Below are 27926 nucleotides of genomic sequence, written 5' to 3' on the forward strand. Positions count from 1 at the left end.
CCCTGTTTTCCCCAAAATGTCAGTGAAGACGGTGGGTCCTTGCACTGGTTCCTGGCTAGTTTTGGGCTGCAAAGAAATCTGTGTGATTTTTGCCACTTGCAGTAGCTTGTGGCTGGGCAGATGATAGGTGATCTGCCCTGAAAAATTTTCCAGAGCACTTTGCAGGGACACACTGTTTGCAAGGGTCCATTCAAAATCCTCCCGCTGTACCCGGAGTATGATCTTTGCAGGATCTGCACCCATCAATTGCAAACACCGTTGTCGGCATTTGGTTATCAGGCGAGCAATTAGCTCAAAGAATGCACTCACTGTCTTTTGCGGCTGATGGGGCAGGAAGACCCATTCCAAGATGTGCAAGGGATCCGACCATTTGTCACTCCATTGACCAATGATGGCCGTGGGATGTAAATGTGGAGTGGTGATGAACACAGTAGTATCAATGAAAGGTTCAATGCGATGAACCTGGCAAGCAGAAACAGCTTGCTGAACCTCCTCCAGCACTTTCCGTGCCTCAGGGGCCAATGTGCGAGGTGACTTTAGATCAGAGTCTCCCTTTAAGAAATCAAACAGCGGAGACAGTTGTGCGTTGGTCAGTCCCAAGTATGGACATAACCGAGTGATGACACCTACCAATTTTTGGACATCATTCAGCGTCTTCACCGAATGCACAAATTGCACCTCCTGGTGTCGGATTGTCCATTCCAGAATCTTGACCCCCAAATATTTCCAGGGAGGTTGTTTCTCAGGGTTGCTGTTCCCTGAGATTCTCCTCGGGGTTGCTGTTCCCCGAGGTAATAAGGTTTTTCGTCTTCTCTTTGCCCTAAGTGTTTCACACCGGAGGCAGAGACAACAAGCTGAGTCCGCCAGTGCATGTTTCCAAGGTCGTTTATTCTTCATTATCTTAGTTCTTTCTCAGCTCTGCCAGGCCTCCCTGGCAGAGCAGGACACGCGGCGAACTGGGGCAGATCAGAGAGCCCCGCACCTTATGTACAGTACCCCTGACCCAACCACCATCCAAAACGTATTTTTTATTTACAAAATTTTACCAATGCCTACTACCTATGCTAATATGTCGTTTCTCCTCTAAACCAGTCTCTAAAATCCAACTCAGCAAAAGATGGGGGACGAGAGCAAGAACAAGGAGCACAGGGTCCACTCCCCAATTCCTCCATCTTGCCTCTTCAACCCCATATACTGAGAATCCTAGATTCTACATTTACATTCTATGATAAACTAAATACTACTTATTTTGAATTCTCTCAGCTTGTGATTCTTCATACAATGTGGGCATTCACTCCCATGGCCAGGGATGAGAGGCAGTGTCCTCCTGGGCTCTGTGTGAGGCTGGTTGACCCCCTTGTACAGATCCCAGACCCCCCTGTCCGGTCTCCAAACCCTCCAGGGTGGTCAGAGGGATGTTCTAGACTCCGACAGTTGTTGCTGCACCTTTTCTGGAGCCACCTGCAGCCCATGAGAATGCAAAGCATTCAGCAACTGAGGCTGAATCCTCAGCAGCTCATCCTGGGTGGACGCAGCCACAAAAATGTCATCCATATAATGGTAGACATGAGCATCAGGGAACTGCTTGCGGACTCCAGACAAGGCACGGGCCACATACCATTGGCATATGGCAGGTGAGTTACGCATGCCTTGCAGCAAAAATTTCCATTGGTATCGCTGCGCGGGCTCAGCGTTGTTTATTGCTGGAACCGTGAAGGCAAATTTTGGTCTGTCATCGGGATGCAAAGGAATTGTGAAAAAAACAGTCCTTTAGATCCACAATGAGGACTGGCCAGTCTGCAGGAAGTATGGTAGGTGATGGCATGCCAGCCTGCAATGTTCCCATGCTTTCCATCACGGCATTGACTTTTCGGAGGTCTTGTAACAACCTCCATTTCCCAGACTTTTTCCTGATACAAAAGACAGGAGTGTTCCAGGGACTGGTAGAAGGCTCCAGATGACCCTGGTCCAATTGCTCATGCACTAGGTTTCGAAGGGCGACTAGCTTGTCATGAGGGAGGGGCCACTGGTTCTCCCAGACGGGTTTGTCCACCAGCCACCATAAAGGAGGCGTCGGACATTCTGCGCCCTTCATCGCAGTGGCCCCCATCAAAAATCCATCCCAATGCGCACCCCCCACGCGGCCAGAACATCCCTCCCCCAGAGGTTAACCACAGTCTCAGTAACATGAGGCCAGACCATGGCCACCTGTTCCTCCGGGTTTGTGATCAGCACGGGCTGCTGGCTCATGTAGCACTGCGCCGTTCCTCCCAGTCCCGTGACAGGCATCTCCACCCAGTCCAACGGTCACTCCGGAGGCCAGGCGGCTAGGGAGAGAATGGTATTGTCTGCGCCACTGTTGAGAAGACTGCGGAGATGAATCTCTGGTGGCGTGGCACCAGGCATGGACAAGGTGCACAGCATCTTGGGACGGTCCTTGGTCAGGACAGCGGTCCAGTGAACTTGAGGCAGCCCAGTGGATCTGAAGCCACCCTCTCCTTGTGACTTGTCCTCTGTCCTGTGGACAGAAGACGTAAAGGGCACAAGTTGAGCAATCCGCGTCCCTTCCAGGATAGTGACGGGGGGGTGGGGGTGGAGACCATAGCACAAATCGCTCCTGTGAAATCTGCGTCAGTGAGTCCCATGTGCACAATGATACCCTGAAGGGTGGCACTAGATCTCCCCATAAGGAGAACACTCATGCCATCACCCAAGGGACCAAAGGCATCCAAGGGGACCTTGAGTATTTTGCAGGAATCTAAGACAACTGTTGCTGCCCTGCGGACATCAACACCTGTGGACCTGTGGGTGCTGGCTGCAAGCCAGCTAAGCAGACCTCCATCAGCTCTGGGGCTTGGAGAGAAGTTTGTGTCTGGGCGCATCTCCCCTGCCCACTCCGCATCCTGTTTCCTGAGCCCGGCAAAGCTTGGCCATTAGCAAGAACGGTTGGCTTGCAGACATTTGCGGTATCGTTCGGCCTTCCACACCGACCATAGGAAAACAAGAGAGTGGTGACCTTCTGTACCTTCCTTCCCCGTTTCTTGCTGGCCTGTGCATTCCCCTCCCATTGCTGCCTGCCCTGCGGCACTGCCCAGATCAGCTACCTTACAGTAGCTACAGCAGCCAGTTTTTTACCTGAGGTGCCTATCCTTGCACAGGCCTCTTCCATCTGGGGTACAGAAGGATCACCAGGAAGAGCCTCTATAATTCTCCTACAACCTGCATTGCAATTACTTCTTGCAAGGTGTTTAAGTAAAAGTTTTCTTGCTTCAGGGTCTCCCACCTGCTTCTCCAGAGAGGCAGTCAGCCTCTCTGCAAACCATAGGAAAGACTCATCAGCCCCCTGAACAACAGTCACAAAGGATTCCTTCGGAGCAGCCATTTCTATGGTTTGAATCCATGCTGCCATGCCTGTTGTCTGGCACTGATTGAGCACAAGGATATCAAAGTCAAACTGCTCATTAGGATCAGCATAATTGCCTGTGCCCAGCAGCACATCAGTGCCAGTCACACACCTAGGATCCTGTGGACTCAGCATAGCATTCTGTTCCACTGCTCTGATTGCCAGCTGAGTCCACTTAGACTCAAAAATGTCATATTCTACAGGTTGAAAGAGAACACGAGCAAAGCTTTGGATGTCATACAGAGTCAGCATGTCAGCATTGAGCACCCGAAGCAGCTGCATGACTTCTACAGACTCCAGACCATATTTTCCCACCTTATTACGAAGTTCCATGAGAGCCTTCCACGATAAGGGGTAATAGGTGCTATGAGGGACACCCCTAAGCATAGGGAAAGCCTGGGAACCCCCTGGTAAGGCAGCAGCACCTGCCAAATCCCATTCCGTGGACCCCACAGGGACAGGGGCAGATGCCTGACTGGGAAGCAGCTCAACACCATCCGATATCACCGGCCCAGCATCACCAGCAGCCACAGCAGGGCTAGGAATTCCATCTCCACACTCCAGGGGGTGATGTCCAAAGGCACAATCACACATCTGCTCGACCTTAGCTTTGACATCTCCCCAAAATCGCCCATGATCTCTTGGACATACGGTCACCTGACACGGGGGAAGGGTCCAAAAGGCACCTGAAGAAGAGCCACCAGCACGGTGTTCCTTACCCCTGGCAAGTGCCGGCCCAATGCTGGCTGTATCGATGCTTAAGCCATAGGTGAACACCGCGGCGTTCGCACTCGCCGCAGCCCCGGTACTCATCGGGGGTGGCAGGGGCGGGGCCTGGCCAGTCACCGCTGGGGGCAGGCCAGCCCCTGCAGAAGTCTCGCCCGTCGGCAGCGCTGAAACGCCGACCGCCAGGGCCCACCCAGAGGGTCCCGCGCCCCTCACGGGTCCCGACGGGGCTTGCGAGCCCCGTGCAGGTTGGAGCAGGGCCGGTGCTCGGCCCCCCTCTCCTGGCATGATGGGGGGACTGGGTGCGGTGAGGGGCGTGGCTTGCGGAGCCATGGCATCAGCCCGCGTCCTGGCCATGGGAACTGGCACGAGCAGTGCGGGCGGGGAGGGAACCTCGGGTAGGGTGGAGAGCTGTGCAGAGCCGCTCGAAGTCAGGACCAACCCCGCCCCGTGCCCACCACCACCCGCCATGCTCAGTGGAGGCAGCGCTGGGAATGCAGGCACCACCCCCTCAAGCGGAGCGGGGCGGGCTGCTCGCTCACCGGGGCGGGGTCCGACAGAAAATCGATCATTACCCCAACTCTGGCGGGTTCCACTGCCCGCGCATGCCCGACAGGCGGCACGGGCGCCAAAGCGGCCGATGCCGGCCCTCCCTTGGTCGAAAGTGGCGGCAGCGGAGCGGTGGGCTCCGCTCCCGCCACACCCAAGGGATATGTGATGGAAACGCCACAATTCGGGCAAAGAGTCGTTACCGAATCAGAGTCAAGGAGCAGTGGAGGCGGAGCCAGGGGCTCCTCGCAGCCCTCGAGGGCAGGGAGGGCAGCTGGCTTCCACACCGCATCCCCGGCGGTGCGGGGATGGGCGGGGCCAGCACTGCCGGCTCCACAGAACTGCCAAGAGACCGCGGGGCCCCGCCCACTTTCCGGTGGCATGGGACAGGCGGGCGGGGAGCCCGCTCCCCCGCCCCCGGGGAACCAAGATCGCAATCAGGGGTGGAAGAACCCCCCAGCACAGCGTCACGGGGAGGAGGGGAGGGGTCTGCTGTGCGCAAAAAGCCCAAATCCACTTAGGCTCCCGGCACGGCGGCGTCCGACAGGCCGTCCCTGCCCCCCTCCAGCTCGCCACCCGGGGCAGGAGAAGAGCTCCAGGAGCTCTGCCCATCCGCAGAAGCCTCAGAGCTAAGGGAGTCCAGTCCCTGCAAAAACAAATCAAACAGTTTCCACTGTACCAACAAGTGCGCCACCTCTACACTGAAATCAGCAGCGAGCTCTTCCATCAAACACTCACCTAATCAAAACCACGCCTCCTTAGAGAACGCATCCTCAGGCGTTGGGAAAAACCCCTGCTCCCGTCCCCACAAAAACAATCTTTCAAACCCCATGTGGGAAACAGAAGCTCGCTTCCTCTCCATGAGATCTTTCCAGATAACCAGGACCAAGGAGTCCTGCACAGAGATCACAGGGGCCGCCATCATCGCAAGAGCTGCAGACAAAGTGCCAAGCAACTCTCAGCCACCGCGCAAGAGCGAGGAAGGGGGAGTGTGATAAACGCCAATCACTCGCTTTTTGAAATTTATGAAAATTTAATAAAGAATAAAAATTGGTTACAAAAATTAATACAGTAATAAAAGTTTAAAAAGGTTTTCAGAGACAGGACAAATAATGAGACAATAAGAGCAAAGAAGGTAGCCCGGGTCTACCATCCCCCCTCCCTCTCAGACAAAGGCTGTGAAGGAGAAGGGCCTCCTTCGGGAGGAATGTCCCCTTTTTGAAGACCAAAATTTCAAAATTATGCAATCTTTATCTTAAGACAGACCCGTTTGCCCAGAGTCCCCCTTCTAATCCTGGGCGTCCAGGAGTTGGGCTTGACCAGGTGGCTTCTGTGGATACAGGGAGATATGCCTCTTGTCTTCTGAAAGTCCTAAGGGGGGGTTCTCTTCTTCTTGTTGTAACTGTTATCTCTGTTGAGAAACACCTCTGGGCCTCTCCCTTTTTTTTTTTTTTTTTTTTTTTTTCTTCTTCTTGAGCTAAAGAAAATATCTTACACACAATTCTTTTATTACTAAAACTTAATGCTAAAAACTACATTTACTATATTATTCAAATGTCAATACAGCATAACTTTTCTACCTAGCATTATTGTATATAGTAAATATCTGCATAGAGCCACACACACAACAAGCCTTTTTCACAATCCCCCCTCTTACTTTTTATAATAATTTTGGCTCGAGCAGTATTTACTGCTTTTCTGCATCCATTCTACATTCATTTTCTTCATAAATCAGTCTAGCTTCCTGGAGGGGATCTTCTACTCTATCTTGTTTCTTTAATACCATAATCCTTTGCACTGTTTTTGTTGTATCTATCTTTTGATCCATGGTCACTAATTGCATTCCTTGAACTACACTAGTGATGAGTCGAATGAAACAAGGGATCAAACAAGGGAGGAATATTAAACCAGCTGTGGCACATAAGAGGAAAAAACCTAGTTTCTTCCACCATTCTATTCCTAGTACATTATCCCACCAGCTGGTACTTAACATGGATTCCCACTTCTGAACTGGTACATGGGCGATTTTTCTAATATCATTGACTATATCCAGGACAGCTTCTCTATTATCATCTATTTTTAAACAACAATCTGATGTATTGAATTTTCCACAAACGCCCCCTTCTTCAGCTAACAGGTAATCCAGTGCCAACCTATTTTGGTACACAGCGGCTCTGATTTGAGTTTGTTGCCTGGATATTAATTCCATTGCCCTACCAGTTTTGTTTGTTATTATCTCTACGACTGCCTGAAGCCTTATGATACGATTTAACATATAAATGGGAGTTCGATATCCCCAACTCCCATCTTGTGCCCAGGTGGCTGGCCCATATGTTGCCAGTATGTGTTCAGGGGGCCACTCATCATCTCCCCATTTTTGGAATCCTCCAATTACATCTCTCTTGCTTCTTTTTAGATCTTCATAAACTGGTATCCCTAAGTGATCCCCTTCAGGTCCGGGCAAAAGAAAAAATCCTGGTTGTATGACACCCAGAGTACAGCTCCCTTTCCACTTGGGAGGGAGTTTTGGATACGCCCTCTTCCCACATATCCAGAACAAACCGTCTGGAGCTTTCCAATAGTCTAATTTTGCTCATTCATATTCTCCCAAAATTTAGAAATTTCTGGGATGTCAACATAAGGATTTTTTTCCTGTACCATTACATTGAAAAAGCCTGATTTTATTATTATATTCACAATTTCCTTTTTTTTCTTTTTTCTGGGTCCAGTACATGGTAGGTTCTTCTGGGATCCACCATACAGAGGTTCCATTACTAACTTTGTATCTTTTACAGGGGGTTTTTCCTACTTCATGAAGGAACTTTTTTCCTTCACGCCAAAGACATTCCTCCCCTATGACCACTGAACTTAAAATCTATCCCCCTGGCTGATTTTCTCCCCTTATACTTGTTTGGTTCCACTTAAGGAGCTCGATTGGGCCTAAGCTGCTGCCTTTCCATGGCTATTCTTCTGACATCAAAGCCCCTCCACAGACCCAACAATTGGTTACGTTAAGTTCCTTACTTATTCTTTCTCCCAATTCTACAAACAGATTTTTACCCATCCGTGAAATATCTATTTCTTTCTCTAATTGTTGTTCCAATTTCTTATACAAACCGTCAAGTGAAATTGGTACAGGTTTAGGTGGTGGTGTTGGCCTAATTTTTTTGTCTATCAATTGTTCTTTTACCAAAACCTTTGCTTTACTCTCAGTAATGTGGGTGAAACACATCCATTTCTCCCCTTTTGCATATTCACTTCCCCCTAAATTCTCTGCAGTCCAATACTTTTCCAATTGTACCTGCAGTTTCCTAATCTGGTAGGGTTATAACAGTGACTGTTGATATGAGTGTGAGAAATAAAGAAGGAGCCTCGGTGTCTTTTCCATATACAGTTTTTGGTAACACCTGTAGCATGGCCTGGTCGGCATCCCAAAAGGGAGGAGCTAGAAAATGAGTGACAGAACCAGGAGAGGTCCAGTATGGCTTATACTCCCACCTCCCATGCCTATGGGGTTGCAAACCCACAGCAGGTGTATGTGATCTTCTCGGTGGCGATTATAGAGGCCAATCTGGTCTTGCCCTCTCCTCTATTGTCACTTTCTCTTAGCTAATTTCCAGGCAAATCGTTTTTGACACTTCTTGACCGTGGTCTCCCACTCTTCCTCAGCTATCTCCCATTCAACAGGCACTAATAATTCCCAGCCACACAACCAAGTTATTATTTCAGTAGCTCCAAGTTCTGCTTGGATAGGGGGCTCAGGTGACACTCTACACTTCATACAACGAGAGCGTCGTTTGTGTGAACTACAGTACCAATGTTTCCCACAGCTCAAACACTTACATTTACACCAACTGGCATGTCCAGTATTTGGGTGAATCAAACAGGGTATTTGGCGTGGCAATGAATAATGTTGTAATTCACCCCCCTCTTTATATAAATCACAGGCTAAGGCCAAAACACAGGGATTTTCTGTCCGAAACAATCCTGATCCTCCTGTTTGTGGTGGAAGTATTCCTCCCCAGGGAGGGTACCGGAGGTGTCTCAAAGTTTTCCCAGGTGGTATTTGAAACCACTGGTGCAAACTCGGTCTAGCTTCCCAATCTGGTGTGATCCTGTGTATGTTTCCTGGATCATGCGGATCTCCCCAGTTCATCACCTCTCATTCCCGTTTTAGGGTTAATTTCGTATCACCCGGTTCCGATGATATTGTCCACTCCTTAGGCTTTCCTACAGGTCCTTTGATTCTGCTGGCGTGGATCCACCCTCGTTCCCTGGTCCGGATCACAGCCTCGGTCCTGAAAAGGACTTTCTCATTTTGGAGTTAGAGATATTAATCACAACAATTTTGATATGGTGCAATTTATAATTCCTTTGAATTATATTTTGGCACAACATAATCTATCTGTGTGTGCACCATATAGCCAACAGAAATGGCAGCATATTAAATTGATCATAGGTTTTAACAAAATCTTGGAATACAAGCTGCACAATGCTAAAATGTTGTTATAAGTATTACACCTAAATTTTATATTATAACTAAGTTCTAAATGATAACAAAAAAATGGTCCTGTCTTTGTCTGAAAGACAGGTGTCTGCCAGGGAAAGCTGGAGCCACCCTTGGAATGAAGAATTCAAACTCTCTCCCTCTGAATTATTGTAATTTTGAAAATTAGGGAGCTCTCAGGTGAAGATATGGGACTATAATCATAGTTCCTTTCTGGTGTGTATACACAGGTTAACAAACAACACCAACCCCAGCATTATTGACAAACAGAAGCAGAACTCAGGAACACTTCCCCAAGGACACCCTGGGGCTTCTGGGATTTCCCTCTTGGGGACAAAGACATTCATTCTCTTCCTAGACCCCAATGCCCAGAGGGGCCCAAGGTCAGGGGGGTCCTGGTGCAGCTGCCTCACAGCTTCTGCCAGGGTTTTCTTACAGAGCCAGAGCTGCTGGGCCTGGGGTCCCCAAAGCTTTGAATTAATTGTTGTAACACTTTTGGCATAAAATGTGTTCCTCTGCCCAAGTCTTTCTTATTAACCATTCTATATCTTGGACTAATTTTTTTCCAAAAGGGTTTTACTTACCACATTAGCAGTAGCCTTGGCAGTGGGAACTGCCTCCACCCAATGAGTTAAATGGTCTGTTATTACTAATATATATTTCCATTGTTGAACTTGAGGAAGTTCTGTAAAATCTACCTGGATACTTTGAAATGGTCTAAGGGCTAATTCCCGACCTCCCCGGGTGGTTTTCCTCATTACTTTCTTATTTATCCTTTGACAAGTTATACATTTTTCAGTTATCTTCTCTGCTATCCTATAAATCCTAATGTATTCATAGTTTCCTAGGAAATAATCACACAAAGCTTGGGTACCTCAGTGAGTTTTCTGATGCATGTCTTCTAATATTTTTCTAGTAAGTACTTTATTAAGTAATTGCCTTCTATCAAGAAGTTTCCATTTCTTTGATTCATCTGGTTCACCTCCTATCTCTTTCAATTCTCTTTCCTCTCTTTCACTAAATTCTGGAATTTTCAATTTTCCTTATTTGGTGTTAATATTAACATGACCCTTTTAGCTTCATTCTCTGCTGCACCTTAGCTTCCTGGTCTGCCAAATTATTTCATCTTTTGGAACCACTCCTATTCCTAATTTCACTTGAAATTCTCGTCTTAACAAATTACTCCTTGTTCCTGGGACTAACAAAACATCTCTTATCTAAATTCTGGTATCTCTCTATATCACCACATCCCTGATGACAGGCAAAACTATTTTCTTGCTCCCACCACTCCACTGCATCTTTACTTACACTATGCCTTCCTGAAATATCTACCAAACAAATTCTTCTTGCTATTGCACCTTCCACAAATTCTAACTCTTCCTCCTGTCTGCATCTTCCAAAATATTTTCTACACATCTCATTTTATAACATAGACTAAGCAAATAATCCAGTGAACACTAATACTTCCCTTTCTTCACTCCTCCTCCTTCCACATCCATTCATCAACTGTAGAAGAGACACTTAAAAAGCACTAAACACTGACTTCACATGGCCAAGCTCTCTCTCATCAAGTGAAAAACGCTTGAAAAATGTTAGCACATCAAGCAGCAGTCATTTAAAAAGCACAGCTTCAGACACTGTCTCCTTTCCTCTCAAAAAAACCACAAGTCCTTCCTAAAACATCCCAGAACACGTGTGCACACTGTCTGAGTTTACAGGCTACCGATTTGAGAGAAACTAAAGGCTAGCGCATGAGAAACACTGAAAAAATCTTTAAAACTTCTATGACCCGAGTCACTCGGTCATAAGGAAAAGGGCAGCTGCAGTGGGCGCTGATAAACGAGCTGGAGGAGGGGCGGGCAGGGAGCAGCGTGTCCCACGCGCGGCTCGGCGCCGCCACCTCCACTGGGCAGCCTTCTGCCATGGCACGGCTGTGCAGGAATGCGGCGGCCGCCCCTCTCCGCCGCCGCCACCGGGGACGAGAGCCTCGCTCGTCCTCCTACTCCCGGCAGGAGAGGCGCTCGGCCCACCGTCCCTCTCTGCCCACTCCCTTTCTTCCTGAGAAGATCTGCATTGACTGCGGTTTCCAAGGGAACGGCTTCCCCAACAGGAAGTGGGAAGCTTTGGAGGACTGATCACTGACTTTTGGTCCTCCAAGGACGGGGCATGGGTGGGGTCTGCCACCGGAATTCCCGAAGGGGAAGCAATTTCCGGTCTCCTCCATGCGGCCGCGTTCCCTGCATGGCTCACGCTGGCGGCTCCAGCCGCCTCCGGCAGTCGCCCAGCACCACCGGAGCTGGAATCGCTACTGAGGCAGCTAGGGACCAGACCAGCCCGCCACACGCCGACAGCGAAGGAACCGCCGCCGGGAAGGGGGGGAAGGGGGGAGGGGGAGCCCGCTGCCCCGCCGCCGCCGTGAACGGGAGGGGGGGTGAGGGGGAACCCGCCGCCGCCGCTGGGAGGAAGGGTGAAGGAACCAGCCGCCCCCACCCCCGCTCTGCAAGCGGAGGGGGACTCGCCACCACGGCTGGGGAGGGGAGGGAAACCGGCCGCCCTGCCGCCGCCGCCGCCGCCGGGGGGCCCCTCCAGGGTCGGCCAAGCCACCACGCGGTCACCCGCCACGCGGCCCACGGCAACCGCACTCGCCGATTCCAACAAAAGCAAGGCAGCGGCGGCAACGCTCAGCGCTGCCAAAACAAACCAACAAACAAATACTGGGAATGAGGCCGAAAAAGCCATTGCGGGAAAACAGCGAGAGGGACCGGGGCGGGGGCCGGGCACCGCCGCCGCAGAGAAGCGGCAGCCGGTCCCGAAGCGGCGGGCGGAGGGACCGGGGGGGTGCCGGTCCCGACCGAGCCGCCGCTGCGAACAGCGAGGGGGGCAGGGGGGAAACCGGCTGGGCTGCCACTGCGAACAGCGGACTCGTGCCTGGGACAGAAACTGGGGCAGAAACAAGCGACAAGCCAGAACCTGGGGCAAGCACAGGGACTGAGACAGGCACCAACACCGGAGCCGGCAATGCAACTCCCAAGGGACGATCTTAGGGTGGTATCTCTGTCGATGGTCTCTCCCCACTGGACTTCTATCCCTTTTCTTTCAAAATTTTCTCTTTTCTACCCATCCCTGTCTCTGTTTACCTTCCCTTTACCCCCACAAAAACTACTTTTCTCCTTTCTCCCACACTATTTCTTAATACAATTTACCTTCTCTGAGGAACTATAATAAAGCTTAAAATAAAATAAAAATCTACACTTTCTATACTTTCATTCGTCCACATTCACTCCACCCTATTTTCTACTTAATCTCACACACAACCAACAATCACAACAACAAGGTACCTTTTTTTTTTTTTTTTTTTTTTTTCACACAACTTTTACACTCTTTAACCTGGCCAGACAATGCCCTTCACAAACCCTCAATCTGGCAGTGTTGGGGGTTCTCCCTTCCCAACCCCAGGTGCTCTTGGGTTTATTTCATAAATTCTGCAGAATTTAACATAACCCTGGATGTCTCAGAATTGCTTCCTCCAATCCAGCTGGTTATCAACCCTGGGTGCTCTTGGAATAATTCCTCAATCCAGCTGATTATTATTATTATTATTATTATTATAATAAACAATAAACCTGGGTGTTCTTGGAATAATTTCCTCAATCCCAGCAAAAGTTTTTTTAGGGTCCCCTTTTCACACACTTTACCTTTTCCCTGGGGGGGTTTCTCTCACTCCTTTTTACCATTCACTTTCGTCCCCGTGCTGGCCGCCTCCCTCGCGGGACAACGGAACCGCAGCGTATGGGACTCCGCTCTCGCTTGGAAGGTCCGGGTGTTACCCCAGCCCGCCTCTCAGTCACACACTTTCAGCCCCCGTTCCGCGCCAAACGCTACCACCCCCAATCCCAGCAATTCTTACCACTCCGTTGTCCTTGGGTCTTTATTCTTCGTGTACACTTTGATGTTAGGAGCTGGTTACCGCGGTTTTTAGGGAATTCTTTCCCTTCTCTTTGCCTTATTGCCTCCTTTTGTCCTTGGATCTTACCCCTTTCTGGGTACTCTGCGAGGAACAGAGCCGAGGCCGCCTAATGCAGGCGGGACGCGTCTCCCCGTTCCCAATCCTTTCACAGTACTCACAGTGGGGGTATTTTAACCATCCTCTGCTACCAAATAGTGATAAACGCCAATCACTCGCTTTTTGAAATTTATGAAAATTTAATAAAGAATAAAAATTGGTTACAAAAATTAATACAATAATAAAAGTTTAAAAAGGTTTTCAGAGACAGGACAAATAATGAGACAATAAGAGCAAAGAAGGTAGCCCGGGTCTACCATCCCCCCTCCCTCTCAGACAAAGGCTGTGAAGGAGAAGGGCCTCCTTCGGGAGGAATGTCCCCTTTTTGAAGACCAAAATTTCAAAATTATGCAATCTTTATCTTAAGACAGACCCGTTTGCCCAGAGTCCCCCTTCTAATCCTGGGCGTCCAGGAGTTGGGCTTGACCAGGTGGTTCGTGTGGATTCAGTCTGGGTTGACCAGGTGGCTTCTGTGGATACAGGGAGATATGCCTCTTGTCTTCTGAAAGTCCTAAGGGGGGGTTCTCTTCTTCTTGTTGTAACTGTTATCTCTGTTGAGAAACACCTCTGGGCCTCTCCCTTTTTTTTTTTTTTTTTTTTTTTTTCTTCTTCTTGAGCTAAAGAAAATATCTTACACACAATTCTTTTATTACTAAAACTTAATGCTAAAAACTACATTTACTATATTATTCAAATGTCAATACAGCATAACTTTTCTACCTAGCATTATTGTATATAGTAAATATCTGCATAGAGCCACACACACAACAAGCCTTTTTCACAGGGAGTAAGAACTATTAAGACCTTACCTAGCTGTTTCTCACGTTGGGGTCACCAACTGATGTTGTTATGGTTTTCGGACGGCACAGAAATAACAACGACTCTCCATGATGGTAAAAATGAGAGCAAACTTTATTCTTCTAAATTCTACTTTTATAGAGTAGTTCAGTACAAAGAACATGATTGGTTATTCAGTGTCTACACCCTTTAGTAAACATTTCTTTCCAGTAAACATGTTGGGAAAACACCACCTGCGGATGGTTTCTCACTTCCCAAGGTTTGTTTGAATTCCTCCTTTAGATTTCTCAGGCTAACATGAAAAAGTTGCTCGTCTGCCTTTCACACAGACACTGGCAGAGCCTGAAGCCTAAGTTCAGACCAATGTCAGGCCCACATCTCCCCCTTTTAGTTTTTGCTGAGGGCGGCGTCTGTGTCTGTGTCCTCTCCTGCAGGGCCCTTGTAAGAGAAAAAAAGACAAATATGACACCAGAAGTCCCATTAGTAATCAACCAATCACTAAATAGAACTTCCACTGGGCACCGACTTAAATGGTCAGGGAAGTTCTGTGGCATTTGGTGTTGACCCTTCACAACCATGTCCATGCACCAGCGTCAAGCTTAGCTATTTACTAATTCTAATACAGAAAAAACCAAAACATCATTAGCCTGTTCAAAAATGGCAGTCTAATTTGTCAAGATTCATCACTCTAGGAATCATCCTTTCAGATAACAAGGGCTTTTCTTGCCTTTTAGCAAAGGACGGTGGTCCTTGCATCACACCTGCAACAGCAAACTGATTTAATTTTCCAATTATTTGGACAACCTGAGTTGACCTTTTTTTTTTTTTTTTTAATGCAAAAATGCATGCGATGTTTGAAGGGGCAAATACCGACTGCAGGATGTGCAGGATTGGACCATTGTTCACTCAATTGCTCAATTGGCCCATGACACCTGTGGGATGTCACCTAGAAAGAAAAAAAAAGAATAATAAAATTAATAAAAATATCAATAAAAAAAATCTGACTCCAAAAAAATCTACATGATCCCAATCACCACAAAGGCAAAAACCACAAAGTGAAACAACAGCCCTTAACTACAAAACATACACCGAAGGCACGTGAAATATTACCTAAAATACAACTACATCTATGTAGGAAACTTAAATGAAACAACATCTACTATAATATTAAAACACATGAAAAGGAAAAGTCCATTGAGACAAGATGTTGATCCTTGGCATCACTAGATGTCTTCTTGAAGTCTGAAGCAGGGAGTGACTCGAAGAAGATCGATGAAAACAGGACCATGCTGCTGACACAGGACTTTGTTGTCTCCATAATTTCCAACCACACGGTCATGTTTGCAGTCTATGTGACAGCCACTAAGGCTATGCAATGTCCCTTCTCAGTCCTCAAAGGTCATGGGTAACACGACTGCTGAACCTGCTAATGATAAAACACAGGCACATCTTCTCCTTAAGTTAACAAACTTGTCAGACTCCACTGCCCTAAACTGATAACTTGTGAGACTCCATTGTCTGAATTCAACATCCAGGTTTCATAATTACTTTTTCTTCAGGTTCATAACATAAATGTTACATTGTTGCATGTTATCTTTTTGATAATAATTTTGATCAGTCCAGGAACTGCAAAAGCTGAAGTGCTTCTTTTCCAGTGACAACCTGTTCATCCTTCCCGGGCAGGAATTCCAGGTTCACCTCAAAGATCAATTCAGCTGTTATATTTAAAGGTCAAATTGTTGAGTCAAATAACTCATATGTAATTTTTGCTAAAACATCTGGGCAAAGAGGCAATTCCCATCCAGAGAGACCCAAGGCATGGCCAGTGCCCAGCTCTAACTGCAGAGGAATCCCTTACACCAATTTTAAAAACAAGCTTCTTAAAAATCTTATAATAAAAAACTAATATAATAATTGACAACTCCTACATTTGTCAGGGTAGAGATGCTCTGAGCTCAGCAGGCTCTTGAGATGGTCTATGACCAGGATTTGAACTGCATCCCAAACCGTCAGGACAGAGGAGGCATTCTTACAAACTCAGATAACCTTATCTGGAAATCTGAAAATATTTAGAAAATCACAAATGCAAAAACTAGCATAGACAGCTAGAAAACAAGGAAAAAATTCTTGGGTGACACGTGTCTTACAGGCAATTATAGACAAATAGCAAAGTACATGAGAAGAAGAAGAAGCAGAAGCAGCAGCAGCCGGCTGTAGAACTGTGATAACTTTATCATATCAGTGAATTCACATTATATAATCAATATATCATCAACAAATATCTTTTGAACTGAGATAACACTTAAAACTCATAACCGATGGTTATACTGTAGAATTATTAATAATACTTGTGTTATCTGCAAACGGCAACAAATGTTGCTTATTTGTTTTTTGTATTTCTTGTCATTTTTCTTCTATTATGAACAGGCATTTAAGGTTACAGTTCTGTTCACTGGAGACGCCTTGAGAAGAAATGTTTTGAGGGAGGGTGGGAGGGAAAAAACCCAAACAAAAATCAACTGTCCATCTAAAAGGAAAAGCTTTGCTCACCTCAAAGGCGGCGAAGGTATTTGGCCGTCCCTGAGTGGGCTTTGGGGGCTCAAAGGCCCCAGGGATGCCCCACGGAGCTGGGGGAAATCCAAACACACGTGGCCCCCATTTCTCTGTAAAGGAAAAAGCTTCTGCTTGCCTTAAAGGCGGCGAAGCTACTTGGCCCTGCCCTGAGTGGGGCTCTGGGGGCTTCAAAGGCCCCAGAGCAGCCCCACGGAGCTGGGGGAAATCCAAACAAACGTGGCCCCTATTTTTCTGTAAAAAAAACCCTATACCTTAAATTTCAAGCAAAGCAACTCCTACAGCATTATAAGCTGTCTAGAGGAACGGCAAGTGCAGCCTCATGCCCTATTCGCAAACGCCTCTCGGCACGCAGGGAAGGAGGGGGGAGCGAACCCCACGGCTCATGGTGGGGGGGAAGGAGGAAAAGGAGCGAGGAGACCGCTCCTCCGTTCCTATGACGGCTTGCTGCGCAAATTCACGCGGGAAGGAAATGAAAAACAGCGGTGAAGTGTGTGCCGGCGGGGCAGGGACCGCTGGCCCTGCTCTCATCGCCACTGCACATGGCAGGAGAAAGCCTCCGCCGAGGGGGGAAACGGGGAGGGGACAACGGAGCGGGGCTCCATGGGGCTCAGGCCGCCGCCTCCCTGCCGCCGCCTGTCTCAGGCGGAGAGCCCGCGGTCCCCCTTCACCGCCCTGGGGGGAAGGGGGGAATGAAGTGGCAAAGCGGCTCCAAGCCGCCCGTCTCAGCGTCACTGCGCAGGGAAGGGACCCGCGCGCCCCCCCCGACCCGCGCGCCTGCGGGGAGGGGGAGAAACCGAGTACGGAAAAGCGAGAGAGGGAGAGACGGAGAGAGAGAGAAGGCAGGGAGATCGCATCCGTGCTGCCATGCCTCTCTCTCACTGCACCCCCCCCACCCCCTCAGAGGGGGAAGAACAAAGTTAAAACATAGGGAAACAAAGAAAGACAAGCCCAAAACTCACCCAGGAAATGATAAAAACAAGCACAAGTAAAGTTAAAAGCATAAAGCACTCATTAAGTGAACTTTTAGCCCTAAACACACACAAGGATGCAGAGGGATCAAAGTGTAATAAACGCCAATCACTCGATTTTGGGATTTTTGGAAATTTAATAAAAATAAAAATGGTTATAAAAAATAGTAATACAAATACAATAATAAAAGTTAAACAATTTAGAGTAGGACAATTTACGAGACAATAAAAGCAAAGAGATACAGCCTGGGCTGGGTACCTCTTCCTGGACAAAAGTGAGCCAGGAAAAGGACAAAGTTAAAAGAGAATTTACCCCTTAAGAGGAGTCACCTCATGATTATGCATATTTTATTTAAAACAAGACATTTTGTCTGGTACTTGTCAAAAACTTTCTGTTAATCCCTCAGGCGCCTCTTAGTCTAAGTCAGGCTTGAAGAGGTTTGTTTCTATAGATAAGGAACGCCATAAATTCTTCTCCTCTGGAAATTTAGGGGTTTCTGTAATTGTTATCTCTGTGCGAAGAACCCCCTGATTATCTTCTTCTTCCAAGCTAATAAAAAGAATATCTCACACATATAGCTTCTATTTCAACTACTAGAGCTTAATGTTAATTACAAAACTACATTCACTATACTATTCAAAAGTTAATAAAGCAAAGCTTTTCAACCTAGCATAATACATATAGTAAATATCTGCGCAGAGCCATATAATATGCATTTCTCACAAAAGGTTTTCGATCCCGGTCCCCACCACAGGCCAGATGCTGGGCCACACCGAGGAGGAAAGGATCGTTGTGTCACACTCAGGGCCCTGGAATCCAACTAGCTGTATCTTGCACGGGCTAGCATCTTTTAAAGTCACGGTACAGACCAGTCGCAGTGGCTGATAAAGCAGGAACCACTGCCAGCCCTCCGTGGTATGAAGAAAGGAGAAGGAAAAGCCAAGGAAGCGCCGTCTCTGCTGGCTAGGAGAGGCTTGCAGACTCTCGCTTTGATCTCGCCCAGATAGAAGTGAAAGAGGTCGGGGGAGCAAAAGAAGCTGTCGGCAGCAAAGAATTCCAGCTGCTCTTGTCAGGAAAGGCACAAACTGTCCTCTCTGTGTGTGTTAGATAAGGAAAGGCGAACGGAAGATCTCGCGATGTCAGGGAAAGATAAGGACCCTCCCCCCGTCTCTCCTGTGGTGACCCCTCCTAACCCCATTGGCCTCTCACCTTGAACCCTCCGCCCCCCCCTCTGACGTAGTAAAGACCCCTTAGACTATTTAACCCCACGTGCTGATCCAATAAACGCCATTTGCCGTCCACCACATTGGTGTCAGCGTGTCAGAGGCCCGAGTAGCTCGAGGACGTCGAGCTGCCGTGCTGGCTTTCTGGAACCAGGTCGCCCGCCTTTCCATCGAAAGGCAACACCTCTCTCAGGAGAGGGGTTCCCCAGGTTTTTCTGGAACCTCTGCCCGGCTTTCTGTTCTAGAAATTGAAGTCCAGCTGTACTGGGTGCCGTCTGACCCTCTGTCTTTTGGCAGGATTGATCTTTTACCATGGTCAGCAGGACCAGCCTTCTTTAGAAAAGCATGGAGATATTTTGCTTACCTCTCTGAGGAGGCAGGTAGAATTTTCAGGCTTTGCTGCGTGGATCAGTCCCGGCTGCGCTGAACTTCCAAAAGTCGGGGTCCCACCAGATGTTGTTATGATTTTCGGACGGCACAGAAATAACAACATGACTCTCCATGATGGTAAAAATGAGAGCAAACTTTATTCTTCTAAATTCTACTTTTATAGAGTAGTTCGGTACAAAGAACATGATTGGTTATTCAGCGTCTACACCCTTTTGTAAACATTTCTTTCCAGTAAACATGTTGGGAAAACACCACCTGCGGATGGTTTCTCACTTCCCAAGGTTTGTTTGAATTCCTCCTTTAGATTTCTCAGGCTAACATGAGAAAGTTGCTCGTCTGCCTTTCACACAGACACTGGCAGAGCCTGAAGCCTAAGTTCAGACCAATGTCAGGCCCACACTCACCTGGCTACCTAGTCACCTGGATACAGCCACCTTTCAGGAGGTTGTAGAGAATGATAAAGTCACCTCTTAGTCTCCTTTTCTCCAGGCTAAACAACCCCAGCTCCCTCAGCCGTTCCTCATAGGTCTTGTGTTCCAAACCCCTCACCAGCCTCGTTGCTTCCTCCAGACGCGCTCAAGAGTCTCAATGTCCTTCCTAAACTGAGGGGCCCAGAACTGGACACAGTACTCAAGGTGCAGCCTCACCAGTGCCGAGTACAGGGGAATAATGACCTCCCTGCTCCTGCTGGCCACACTATTCCTGATACTGGCCAGGATGCCCTTAGCCTTCTTGGCTCACCAGGGCACACTGCTGGCTCATGTTCAGTCGGCTGTTGACCAGTATACCCAGGTCCTTTTCTGCCTGGGCACTGTCCAGCCACACCGTCCCCAGCCTATAACACTGCAGGGGGTTTTTGTGGCCAAAATGTAGGACTCGGCGCTTGGACTTACTAAACTTAATCCTATTGGACTTTGCCTATCCATCCAACTGTTCCAGGTCTCTCTGCAGAGCCCTTCTCCCTTCCAACAGATCGACACATGCTCCCAGCTTAATGTCATCTGCAAATTTACTAACGAAAGACTCAATACCCTCATCCATGTCACCAATAAAAATATTGAACAGAACTGTCCCCAGCACAGACCCCTGAGGAACACCACTAGTGACTGACTTGCATTAGTCCTCACCAAAAATACTCCTAAGATCAGGCAATATTACATCTGGATATTAACCCCACCTTGTGAGGGCACGTGGTAACCACACACAGTTCAAGGAGTCCTGACAAAAAATTGGGTTCTTACAGGAAGAAATTTTTCAAAGTCATGCCATGCAGACACAGCTCTGCATTGCATGCAATGGAGCTGAACACTGTAGGTCCTTGTGGGGAAGAAAAAGACCCATAGAATAAGGGTGAGAAAGAAGCAATTAGGCTAGAATTTACTCTAAACTAAGAGGAAGAAATTTGTTGACTTGGAAGAGTGAGAAATATGTGAGTCTTTTTCCTCATAGTCCTGTATCTATACAGTAAAATCATACTTGATTCCTTTTCTGAGAGGAACAAGCATGTCATCCAGACACAGATATTTCTTTATTAAACAAATTCCTGTATAAAAGACCAAGACCTTTCCTTTAAGATCAGAGAGAATCATGCTATGCCCATGTAATTATTTGACCTTTGATAAAATAAAACTACAGGTACAATATCCATTGAATGTATCCAAATAATCTCAGCAGTATTGTTAGAGAGATGATGAAACAGATGAATTCTTTGTAAAAGCAATGCTTGAAGAAAGTAAAAAAAAGAATGAAGAACAGTGTAAACACTGAAATGAAACAATGAAATGGTGGCAGAGCCTTCAGGAAAGTGCTTATTTTTTTCAGTGGTGTCTCTTAGCAGCTTCATCTGTTTGCTGAGTTTGTTTGACTGTTAGCCTCAATTGGGATGTGCACTTGCTGCTTGACTGGCTTGATGACCTCATCTACAATAGCTATGGGCAGCAAAGGTCAGGAGTTTATTATGCCTTGTTCTCTTCCTAAAATGCCAACTTCAACTTGCCTAGAGCCAGGCATTCATATACACACAGCACATAATTACATTTTAAAGGGTTATGGTTGAGAGACAAGGAAATGTGTGCATTTCAAAAGGGGAGGGAATTATTCCTGTGAAACAGTCACTGCTTTCAGTTCCCACTGGGAAACAATAAAAACATCACCTCTACATCACGCAGAGGCAGATGCTGAGCATCTTGCAAACTAAGTCTTCTTTAGCCCACCAGATATTAAAGCATGTAGTGTCCTCAGCTCACCTCATTTTGTACAGCCACTACAGCACCTGAAACTGCCCATCACACCACTGCTACAGCACATTTTATTTCCTTTAACTCTTTTTTTTCCTAATGACTGTAATAAGGCTCATTTGGTTGAGCAGAGGTTTGTACTCAAGCAGTTAAATGAAACTTAAGATTGCAACAAAACCTACAACGCATCAGAGCTGGCATTCTTAACAAACACTGTTTAACAGGAACATTATTATTTATGGGGAAATGGTTCTGAAAATAACCCCCTATGCATGTTTAATGTTTTCTTTCCTTTATTTTTATTCTATGCAGCAGGAAAGATTTAGAAAAAGAACACAACCCAAAACACTGAAAAATGACTTAATGCCCAGTAATAACTATATGCAAAATTGCTTTAAAAAACAGAAATCAGTTCAAAAGTTCTTCAGTCTACTATATATCAATGGATAAAACATGACAAAAATGTTCATTCAGAAGAACCTTAAATTAAATTTCAATCTAATAAGGGCCATTTGTCTTCTTGATGGCTTGTATCCAGGAGTGAGGAAAACACAATGTAAATTCTCTTCATCACAATCTCTTTCATTTCTTATTTGCTGATGTATATCACATTACTGAATTTTAGAAAATGATGAGAACTGGTGAGTGCTTCACCCTGCAAATTTTCTTTTTTTTTTTTTAATTGGCATATTTGAATATGCTCAAGTTTCAAATAAAGTATTTCTTTAATTAAGCCATGTTAGCTCTTGAAGTTAACAGAAAGTCACTTGTAAAGCCCAATCTAGGCTGTGTTTTCTTTCTTTGTTCCATAAATCTGCAGTCCTGTGCCTACAGGTCACCCCAGAAACTAAAAATTGCTCTTCTGTAGAAGAAAACAAATGTGGAGTGGTATCAAACACCACACTGCTTTTAAGAGGTGCACATCCAGATCATGAGCCATGATCCCTAGTTCTCCCATACACAAGTATTCCCTTGTATTTCAGTATGCAGTGGAACTATGGAGTGTGAGCTCCTTGAATTTGGGGCTGGAAATGCCTCCTTTGGCTGTCAATCAATGCAGAAGCCAGAATCCACTTAACATGCACGTAGCTAATCATAAGGAACCCATCATGGCTAAGAGGCTGTGTTACCAGGGATGCCTGGCACTTCCACTGAGCATTTCTGCTTCCTATTTACATGAGAAAAATGGGACTTGCTTGGATATCCCATTTCCTGTCTGTAAAAGCTATCCTCTTGAAACAAACAATTGGTAAGAACAGCTACCTCTTCTGTTGTTCAACTTGATAGTGTCATTACATGAAAATTGCAATATACCTAGCATGATCCTTGTGGGTCATTTCCAGCTAAGGATATTCTATGATTCTATGATTCCAACTTGTGAGATATCTTTAGTTAATTTAACTTGCAAAACTGCCAGCTGCAGTTAGGTCCATCACAAAATTAATTCTCAAATCAATAATGAACCATAGATAAAATTACACATAAATCAATATGAAAGTTAATCTACTTGACATTTATATTCCTTAAACAGATAATTGGCATGTGTCTTTTCTGTGAATATTGACAAGTCAGAGGGAAAGCACTGTTAACAAGATTTTATGGTTAATGCTATGATAGATTATTTTGACTAATAAATCAAGTTCTAGACATGAGATTGTTGTTTTTCTATTACTTTCTACCACATCCTGTGATATGTTACATCTCTCTGCCTCAGTGTCCCCAGAAAGGAAATATCACCTCACAAAGTGCTGTGAAACTGAATCAATTTATAAGCCTCATGTAATATAGAGAGTACTCATGTAAGTGGAAGATGTTCAGCACTTCTTAATAATGCCAGTGCCTTGCAGGATCACATCCGTGCAGCTCCTTGAAGATCAAATACATAGTGACTAAATAGAATCTATCTAAAGGCAAAGTTTACCTTCAAAACTTAGAAGTGTTACATATACTTATTAATATTAGTCAAATCATCATGTCACTGGTTTACATAATTGTAATCACAGTAAAATCTCCAGATTTTTAAATGATACTAAAATTAGAGTTAGACTGAATAATGAAGAGTAATATAATCAGATTTCAAAGGATTTGGACCATTTTGGTAATAAGGCCAGCAGATGGCAAATGCAGTTGAGTGTAGAAAAATGTAAAACAATTGATCTGGGAATATGTGCTCAGAAGAACAATCATGTAAGAAAGAGCATTATTTTGGGGGGAAAAATAAACCAGAGAAAGAGGGAAAGAAGCTATGAGAATGGTGTGGTTTAGCAGGACCCAGGAACTAAGTACCATGCAGTCACTTGCTCACTCCACACTTCACCCCCCCTGGGAGGAGGGGTAATGGTGCTGGAGCATGTCCAAAGGCAACGAAGCTGGTCAAGAGGCTAAATCACATGAGGAGCAGCTGAAGGATCTGGGGGTGTTTAGCCTGGAGAAAAGAAGGCTTAGGGAGGGACCTTAATGCTCTCTACAACTACATGAAAGGAGGTTGTAGCAAATGGGGGTCAGGCTCTTCTCCCACGTGACAAGAGACAGGGCAATAGGAGATGGTCTCAAGTTGCACCAGGGGAGGTCTAGATTGGGAAAATTTCCTTCTGTGAAGGGTGGTCAGACGTTGGAATAGGCTGCCCAGGGAAGTGGTGGAAACACCATCCCTGGAAGTGCTCAAAAAATGCATAGATGTGGTACTAGGAACCTTGTTTAGTGATCAAGATGCCAGTATTTGTTAGGTTAAGAACTGAACTTGGTGATCTTGGAGGTCTTTTCCAATCTTAACAACTTTATGATTCTAAAATGGGTGAATTTAGATCAGATATGGGGAATTTTTTTACAATCAGGGTGGTGAGACACGGGAACAGGTTGCTGAAATGGATGCCCCATCCCTCAAAACATCCAAGGTTAGGTTGGACAGGGCTCTGAGCAACCTGACATTATTGAAAATGTCCCTGGGCACTGCAGGGGCATTGGACTAGGTGATCTTTACAGGTCACTTCAAATCCAAACTATTCTATGAATAATAATGAAAAAAAACCACAAACAAAATCAAAACAAAAACCACAAACAAAAAAACCCCCAACTCAAACCAAAATACCCCATACCCTCAAAAAAACTAAAAACTGAGGGGTAAAAACCCCACAAGTGATGCACAATACAATTGCTCACCACCTGCTGACCAATGCCCAGTTCATCCCCAGCAGCAGTTGGATCCTGTCAGCTAACTTCTTCCAGATTATGGGCATGACATTTAATAGTGTGGAATAACCCTTTGGCCAGTTTGGGTCAGATGTCCTGGCCATACTACCCTGCCATTTCCTCATTAGCACAGCATGGGAAATGGAAAAGTCGTTGTCTTAGGATAAGCACTACTCAGCAACAACCGAAATATCAGCTTGTCATGAACATTATTCTCATACTGAATCCAAAACACAGCACTGCTTCAGTTACCAAGAAGAAATTAATTTTATCCTAGCCAAAACCAAGACATCAATATATTAGCTAATTTAAAAAACGTGTTGAAAGGATTTGGTAAAAGGAATTTATTAGAAACTACAAGGTATAATGCATGTGAACCATTTTTACAATCAAGGGATTCAGTCAGAAAATTATTTAATTAGGTAACAGAACCAACTAGTGTGAAAGTGCAAGTATAAGCAGAAGCATTCAACATCTAACATGACATATTTGGCATCACATAGTATTAAATCTAAAGTCAGTAAAGTGCACTAGGATATAACTACAACCTTTTGAAGTCTGAAACCACAAACAAAAACAAGACAAGATGAAATGAGAAACACTAACATACCTGATTAATATTCAATATCCCGATGAAAAAATAACTTAGGAGTGTGTTTGTATGCGACACCAAAAATGCAGGATCCTCAGGTAAACTAGGTAGACCAAGGACTCTAAACACAGTCCTAGTGACTGTATTATCAATTGTTCCAGAGTGAGTTTCTGTTCTGAACAATTCTGTTCTAAAGCAAAGGTCCCTTTTCTTAATACAAAATTAATTTAAAAGGCTGTACATTTAGTTTATTCATAAAACCTGGAAAATTTACACCAAATTTTTCTAGTTATACACATCATGGATCACAACAGCACAAAAACAATTAACGTAGGAATAAAACCTTGGTTATAAGCATTGTCTTGTCCTAAAAAGACAGACCATGGCAGCAACAGAAAGCAATCAGTTCTGGGTTGCAGCAATGTATAAGTATTGCAGGGTTTCCAGTTCTGGTACAAAGTGGTCCTCTTAAAAATGGATATAATACAAATGTGAAGACGAAAGGCTAAGTTATAAAGAAAGATTTGTGGAATGCTGACAAATAGGCACTGCTACACTTAAAGGATGTTATTACATATGATCACTGACATTTCAGGACAATGAAACTTATGCAGACAAGTACAGGTAGTGTCCTGGTATCACCGTGAGGCCTACCAGAAAATGAGACTCGAGGAGACAGGTCTGGATAGACAGAGCATGCAGGGCAGAAGACTCGCCCCTTAGTTTATTTCCCTATTATATACCTATAGCAAGGTGACCATGGATTGGAGGGTAGTATTCCCACCTCTCAACCACATTGGTCAAGGAGGCTGTCATTCAACCTCCCCTTCTCCTTGAGAAGGAATTCATAACAAGGGCAGTATTTACAAAACATGGTCCTGTGTTTACATTCACGAGCGTGAGAAGCTGCACACTTCTCCTTTAATATGAACGCTCAGCAAACCAGGAAAATTCATGGCAACATCCTGGTTTGAGGGGAAATGAGTTTTTCAGGAAGCTGAGGTCAAACCAATCAGTGGTCAGGTTTGAATGTTGGCACCTTTAGTGGCCACTGAGAGGTTGGACACGCCTCTGAGGACACAAGGGGTTAAAAGCAAGGACTCCCAGAGGGACTTCCTCTTTCTGGCTCTGCTTTCAGGAGAGGATCATCTTTTCCCTCCTCCCCTGCCCAGCTGACCAGGCTGGGTGGAGGAGGGGGGCCAGGTGGTCAGGCTGAGGTAGGCCCGGGCCCCGGGGGGGGGAAAGAGAGAGAACAGGACTGGAGCTGAGCCAGCCCCATCCAGGATGGAGGGGTGGAGAACTTTGGAGGTGCCTTCCATCCCCCCGTCCCCGTTCCCCCCCCCCCTTCGTCCCGTCTCCCCCCCCCCAGGGAGAAGGTGCCAAGCTGCGAGCTGCGTGTGGGAGTTGCCAGAGCCTGCGAGTGCCTGAGCCTGTGGCCTTGCTGGAAGACACAAGCTTTTAACTCTTTCTAAGGCAGAGGAGAACTGTTCCCAGACATTGATTCTCATGGCTGGTGGTTTCAGAAGAGAGAGGGACAGTCTGGGACCAAGATGATAAAGGACGATGGAAAAGACCCCCAGATCAGCTAGAGATGAAGAGGAGTGGCTGTTGAGCAGGACTTTTCTTGCGTAATGTTAGCCATAGACGGACCCTGAACTCTCCTGAACATAAATAAGACTTTATTTGGGTGGATGCTTTTTGGCTCAAAACCAAAGACTTTGTGGCCTATTCTTGGAACCCTTGGCCCCAGAGGTAAATGTGGGGGGGACTGCTAGTCCCAATATGAGAAGATGGCTGGTTTTTGGTACTTGGCTGAACATCCTTAAAAGAGCCCTATATGCGGTTTTGGTCCATGGACGGTGGTGAGGGCACTGGACATGGAAAGGAGGGTGTCACCCTGGCAGACTTCTCTGGGTGGTGCCATGGGTGACATGGGAACACGGGAGGGTGGACCTGTGTTTCCTGTGGGGGGTCTGTGGTGCGAGAGAGACTCCTCTCTCCCTGGATGGATTGAAGATTGTTTTTTTTAAGGGATGATGACTGATGGGGAACCCAGGGTTGTGGAAGGTTTAAGCAAGTAAGATGAGGTTAATGTGCAAGTGTTAACTGTTGAGCATGTAAGGGATGGAAATTGGGGGGAGGAGGAGAAGTGTTCTTGGAGGTTTTCATTTCTCTTTCTGGGTGTTTGGGTTTTCTTTTCTCTTGTCTGTTGTTATGTAGTTTAATAAAGTTGTCTTTCTATTTCAAGTTTTAGGCCTGCTCTGCTCTGTTCTTGACCACATGTCACGGTAGCTCATTAGGAAAAACATATACTCATGGGTGCACTGGCATTTGGCCAGTGCCAACCCATGACAGGTAGTCATTGCCCATTTTCACTGAAAAAGATGGCATGGATATATGAAAAAATTCCTATTTTGTCACAACTTTGGCCTTTTGTTTGTTATTTTTTCACACACTAAAAGGTAAAAATTTGTAATTTAAAAAAAAGTCAATCTTGTTTGTGCCATCAGGCATATTCACAGGTCCATAGAACTGGGGCAGCATTCAAGTCAAAAATTAGAAATTAGAAAACAGGAAACTAAATAAAAGAACAGCAGAAAGGCTGTAAAAAGCAGACAGGTGGGATTAAAATCTCAATAAGTATTAAACTCCACATTTCTAATCCCAAAATATCATTATTTCTTGTAATAAAATGGCAAAATTCTT

The 27926-nt window shown here is 46.0% G+C and overlaps 1 long non-coding RNA gene across 1 annotated transcript; it reads left to right on the forward strand.

The window, feature by feature from the left end:
• The first annotated feature begins 12585 nt into the window (after window positions 1–12585).
• Window positions 12586–13844, forward strand: LOC134563439 (uncharacterized). Its single transcript, XR_010083378.1, has 2 exons — window positions 12586–13678; window positions 13712–13844. It is a non-coding gene; the product is annotated as an uncharacterized LOC134563439 (long non-coding RNA).
• The last annotated feature ends 14082 nt before the right edge of the window (window positions 13845–27926 follow it).

The sequence above is a fragment of the Prinia subflava genome, chromosome W, assembly GCF_021018805.1.
Source record: "Prinia subflava isolate CZ2003 ecotype Zambia chromosome W, Cam_Psub_1.2, whole genome shotgun sequence".
Lineage (NCBI taxonomy): Eukaryota > Metazoa > Chordata > Aves > Passeriformes > Cisticolidae > Prinia > Prinia subflava.